Here is a 6,572-nt window from a genome sequence, read left to right as displayed (position 1 = left end):
AAACACCAGACTCGTTCTCATTGCTCCTTCTGCCTTCAAAGTTCTCCAATGTTTGAATGGCAGCCTCTTTCTTAATATCAAGTCTGAGTTCAGATATCAACTCCCATGAGAAGATTCTGCTTACTGTCCTATATAAAGAAGTACCTTCTAACCCACCAGTCACCATCCTGTTGTGTTTTATTTTCTTCATAGCATTTATTAATTGCTCTGAAATTAATTGTTTGCTGCCCAGCCCTTTGCCTCTATAAACTCCAGGCGCATAGGAACCATTGCCCTCTTGTCCACTGCTTCAGTGATGTGTCTGATAAATACACAGAACTGCCCCAGACATCTGATATCAATCCCTGACTTTATTCCTGTAAAGTATCCATTAGGTGAAAAGTTAATTTCAGTAGATAAGAATGCCAGGATTGGCAATGGTTTTTGTCAAAATATCACCAGTTAAACACTTGAGTTGGGAATATTGCTTTTCCACAAGGCATTTCTCTGGGGATGGTTTACTAAAATAGGAAAATAACTGATAACTTTATTTATTATCCAAATAGGATATTAATAGTATTAGTGAATCTGAGAAGACTATATATCAAGGGACTAGAATTAGTGAGAAGTAGTTAAGGGCAGTTAAAATTTCTTGCAACATTTGATCCTGTAGGCAAAAAATTCTGTGGGCCAGTTATTTAATCCTGATAGAGATTTTTGGTTTCTAATGATTCCCCAAAGCCTTGGAGTGTTGATGCTGTGGAATCAAAGTAGCTGAAGAGGGGCTCTTGACGAATCAGATTCAAATCCTAAATGTCTTTGACTCAGCACTCTTCTGTTTGCCCTATGTCTGAATATTCAGATATAATTTTAAATTAACACATCCTGTCCATCTCTATAGATAATAGATCATTGATAAGGCCTCTGCTGAAGTATAGTTCTGTGGTAACCAAGTAATTACAGGTAAACTTAGCTCTTTTTAGCTGTTTCTGCGACATCACCTACATATCACATTGTTTTTATGGGAAAGTGGCATCTGTGTTTTTGACTTATAGGTAAATACAAAAAATATAGCTGGTGTGGTGCTAATATCACCCCTTTTCCTTGCCCAGGAATCATGTGAAAAATGAGACAGAATATGGCAAATGGAGACAAATATCACTTGCAATAGGAGCTTATTTTGGAGACTTTGATTTGGGGGCCTCCTTATTTAAAATATTTACTTATTTATGACCGTGTTGAGTCTTGGTTGCATCGGGTGGCCTCTTTGTTGCAGTGCTTGGGCTTCTCTCTAGTTGTGGCCTGCAGGCTCCAGAGCACATAAACTATGTAGTTTGCAGCACGTGGGCTCTCTAGTTGAGGCATGTGAACTCAGTAGTTCTGGCCCATGGGCTTAGTTACTCCATAGCATGTGGGATCTCTGTTCCCTGATCAGAGATCAAACCCTGCCCCCTGCATTGCAAGGCAGATTCTTAACCACTGGACCACCAGGTAAGTCCCTGATTTAGGGCTAATACTGAATCCTGACCCTCTCTGTTACAACAGTCCTGAGTGGGGCTCTGGGAGAGTCCAGGTGCTCTCCCAGAAGGGAAAGGCAGGATCAGAGGTTAGTATTCCTGGTTTATTCTTCTGAGATAGGTCAGTACACCTCACTTGGGACAGAGTGAATAAGGGCTCTGAGAGGCCAGGAGCATGGCACTTATTGAGCTGCTCCCCATGGAAGGAAATATCAGCAATGAGCAAGAAGAATTTCCCCTCCTGAGAAGGTCTAATGGATTTGTCTCTGTAGTCCTAGAGTGTTGCCGGCTGGTGTGGCCTGGGTTCAAAAAGGCCTAAGAAAGGATGACTGTGGATTCATGCTTTCAGGACTGCCTGACCTTCTTGTTGCTCACGTTTTGCCAGGGAAGAGTCAGGAAGGCAGATGCCTAGCAGATCTGCATTTCTTCCTGGTCACACTTTCTTGTGTCCTCAGTAGGGAATTGGAGTAGAAAGCCACGGCAGATACTGACACTGTTGTAGTAGAGTTTCATTAGCAGACATTGGCAGTAGGAATCAGTGTACAGTACTCTCTTGATGTCTTGAACCCAGGAAAAGGTAGAGTAGTGGGCTCTTCCTGTTTATGAAACAGGATTTGAGACGCAGCAGCTAATTATGTGACCTCAGGCTACTTTCTTAATTTTCTTAAAATCCTGGTTAGCCTTTTGTAAAGTGAATGTATTATGTAGAAATGCCATGTAAAAATGGTGGAAAGGGAGAACATATTTGTGAGACATATATAAAGAACACTGACAACTCAAAAATAAGGAGACAAACTGGTCCACTAAAAATGGACAAATGATTGATTTGGAGCAAATATTTTTAAGAGACATGAGTAGCTAATAAGCACATGATAAAAGGCTCCATATCATTTGTCATCAGGAAATGCAAATTAAAACCTAAGTGAGATACCACTACATACCCTTTAGAATGGCTAATATTATAAAAACTGGTAATAACCAAGTGTTGGCAAGGCTGGAAGCAACTGGAACTTCTATGTTACTGATGGGAATGTAAAATGGAACAACTCTGGAAAACAATTTAGGATTTATTATAAGTTAAAAACATACCTATCATATGATGTGGCCTTTCCACACCTAAGTATTTACCCAAGAGAAATGAAAGCATATGACCACACAGAAACTTGTGTTTAAATACTCATAACATCTTTATTTGTAATAGTCAAAACCTGGAAACAACATAAACGTCCATCAACAGGTGAAGAGATAAACCATGGTATGTCCAGCATATCTACACAATGGAATATTGTTCAGAAGTAGAAAAAAACCGAACTATGAAATATATACAATAATATGGATGAATCTCAAAATAATCATGCCGCGTCAAAGAAGCCAGATCAAAAAATAAACCCCTCCAAACCCAGTACTTTGGCACCAACATTTTGGCCACCTGGTGCAAAGAGCTGACTCATTGGAAAAGACCCTGATGCTGGGAGGGATTGATGGCAAAAGGAGAAGGGGGCAACAGAGGATGAGATGGTTAGATAGAGTCAGTGACTCAATGGACATGAATTTGAGCAAACTCCAGGAGATAGTGAAGGACAGGGGAGCCTGGTGCGTGCTGCAGTCCAGGGGGTCACAAAGAGCTGGACACAACTTGGCGGCTGAACAACAGCAACAAACCCAGTACATCTGTATGACTCCTTTGTATAAAATTCTAGAAAAGACAAATTCATCTGTAGTGACAGAAAGCAGATCAGTGGTTACGTTAGACTGCAGGTATGGGAAAGGTTGAACACAAGAAAACTTTTGGGAATTATAAGAACATTTGATATCTTGATTGTGCTGATGGTTTCATGGGTGTGTGTACATGTCAAAAGGCTTCCCAGGTGGCTCTAGTGGTAAAGAACCTGGCTGCCAGTGCAGGAGATGTAAGAGACATGAGTTTAGTCCCTGGGTCGGAAAGAGCCCCTGGAGGAGGTCATGGCAACCCACTCCAGTGTTCTTGCCTGGAGAAGCCCATGAATACAGGAGCCTGGCGGGCTACAGTCCACAGTGTCGCCAAGAGTTGGACAGGACTGAAACAAGTTAACATATACACGCACACATGTCTAAGCTTTAAACATGTTCCATTTACATAAAGTATACCTCAATAAAATTGTAAAAGAAAGCAAAAACAAGTAGGGAAGGAAGAAGAACTGATACACAGTAATAAGGAAGAATTTCACAAACAGTGTGCTGAGGGGGAGAAGCCAGACACTAAAATAGCACATATCGTACGACTCCATTTATATACAATTCCAGAAAAACCAAACTAATCTCCAGTGACAGAAAGCAGGTCTGTACTTGCCTGGGTTAGAGGGTGGAGGAAAGAATGGACTGCAAAAGGGCAAGAGGAAACTTTTGGATGTGATAGAAAAGTTCTGTATCTTGATTGTAATAGTGGTTTCACATGAATATACATCTATCAAAGCTCATTGAGTTTTATACTTTAAATGGATTCATGTATTGAAGTAAATTATATCTACCTCAATAAAGTGAGTTTAAAAAGAATTTTAAAATGCCTTTGTTTAACTCTCGCTTCCAGGAATCATTCAAGCTGAGAATAACACAAAACATATGGGCCTGAGAGGTATCTTTGCTTGGGAAAAATACTTAAACAGGCCTCTCTGCTATGTAAGAGTTAATCCCAAATCCTATTCCTGAATGAAGACTTTGGGGACAACAGGGAACTCACCTGCTGTGTAATAACATAAAAATTTTTGCTTTCACTAAGGTTAGAATTAACATTCTGGCTAATATTCACGAGGTGTTACTGGCTTCATTCCTCTGCCTAGGGCCAAATTGCAAAGGGAGTTGGGGTCCTGGATTTTTAAAGAGGGAGGATTGGATTAAAAAGACCCTCATCCAGTACTTCCCTGGTGGTCCAGGGGCTAAGACTCTGTGCTTCCAATGCAGGGGGCACAGGTTCGATCCCTGGTCAGGGAACTAGATCCCACATGCCGCAACTGAGTTTGAAACCCACAACTAAAGATCCCCCATGCCACATCCCAAGTGTCACAACTAAGACCCAGCACAGCCAAGTATATATATATATATATATATATATATATATATATATATGTTTTTTTAAGAGTTAGCAAAGTTTAAAAAAAAAAAAAAAGACTCTCATCCAAGAGATAAACTGGTTCCTGAAACGTGAGAGGTCAGGGGCTAAGGAGCAAGAGGTGAGTAGGGGACCTTCGAGGGGGGACGTGGCTTGTGAACAAGCAGGAGTCACGATACCAAGTAACCTGTTTTGAGTTGTTCTCTTCCTTTCCCTCCTTGACCTGCCACCCACAAGCTCTCAGTAAAGTTAAATGCTACAACCTTATATTAACTGCTTTTGACAACATTAGTGGGGGGCCATGTCCAGTTACAGTGATATGTGGGGAGCCAGGGAAACTTGGAGACATGAATACACAGTTGTTGGAAGTGGTCATCAAAGAGACCCACAGTAGTGATCCACAGCAAAAGGTGATAAAAGCTCAGCAACAAACAGTCAGGGGAAAGACATGAGGACACCTCAGGGATTCTCAGAACTACAGCTGGAGGAAACTGGATTTCCTGCACTCCATCGCAGCACGAGGGGCCCAGACTCTATTACTGGGTGTTTAGACGAATGTGACCTCCTAAAATGTGATAACTTGGGGATGTTTGGGATATAAAGACATTAACATTCCCCCCTCCACCCCATAATCTCCCAAGGACGTTTGGATGGACTGTCCTGAGTTATTTTGGACTATGAGACAGAAAAAAATAATCCGTAAGGTCTGGTTCACCTCTTTGTTCTCAAAAGCTCGAGAGAGACCTATGTTATACGACCAAACCCTAGCTAGTAATTGCCTCTGTTGGGTTTGACGTCAGTTGATGACTGGACTTTGAACCCGAGAGAGAGTTTAAAAGAAAGGTAGCTGGAGGCAAATCATTTCCTTCCTGGATTACCTAGCAAGAACATCCAAAATGAAAGTCTTCGCTCACCTCGCTCTTCTTGCCCTCCTTTTTCCAGCCTTAGGTAAGGAACCCTTAAAATTTTTTCATTCCTTTAATCCTGTTTGTTGTCTCTGAGATAGAATCAGCAGGTTTAAGCTACTAATCCCCACCGCCCCATTAGGTGCACTGTGTTGTGGATGAAGTTTCCTAGGGGCTCAAAGGCACAAGGCATTTCAGTCTGTGACGAAGGCAGATAGAACAGTAGTGAAAAGAAATTTCTGGACTAGGATTTGGGGTTCAGAGAGCCTGGGATTTGCCCTTGAAAGTCCTGAGGCTAAGTAGTTCCAAGAGCTCAGTGCCCTAGAATCTCCTTCTGTTTAACCCCCAAATGTCATTTGGGTCCTAATGCAGAGCATGGACCTGGTTTAATCCCTGAATGTGGCATCAAGAGTTTTCTGCCCCTTATACTTGGGAATTAGCATTTATCTCTAGGCAAATCCCTTAATCCTCTGAGTATTGGTGGCACTTCTGTCAAATGTTGATGCTCATATCTGTTCCACAGACACAGCTGGGCACAGGTAAGCCCTTGATAAGTGGGAGTAGCAGCAGGAGCAGGGTAGCAGCAGTCAAAATGGCCAGCTGGTCAACTGTCCTCTTGTTCCTGGAAGGACACTTGCCTATGACTGACTGGTTAAACCAGGCCTTGTTCAAGGTGAAGAGCCAGATTCTACCATCCAGGGGTGTCCAGACCCAAGGGGAAATCTGGTAGCATCTTCAGCAGTTTTCTATATCCAAAGGTCTAGGAATAGCTTCCTCACTAAAACTTTTCTTTTAATTATTTCTTTTAAACGGACCATCATTCTCAGAGCTCTTGGAGACAATTAAGGGTTCTAGAAAAATGATTATGGGATTACTAAGAGTTTACTACTTCATGTGTCCAGGGGTTCCTAAGAGTGGAAAAAAGATGACTTTGATGATTACCATAGCCTTTAGGGCAAAGATCATCTCTGTTCATCTTACTCTTTAAAAAGTTCCTGTGTTTAGAATTAAGAATTGGGTACACATCACTAGAAAACATCTTGAAAGAAGTTTGATACATTAAATACCTTAATGGGGGTATTTTTC

Source organism: Bubalus kerabau, chromosome 2 (assembly GCF_029407905.1).
Source record: "Bubalus kerabau isolate K-KA32 ecotype Philippines breed swamp buffalo chromosome 2, PCC_UOA_SB_1v2, whole genome shotgun sequence".
Taxonomy (NCBI): domain Eukaryota; kingdom Metazoa; phylum Chordata; class Mammalia; order Artiodactyla; family Bovidae; genus Bubalus; species Bubalus kerabau.
Note: the sequence above shows the minus strand (reverse complement) of the source record.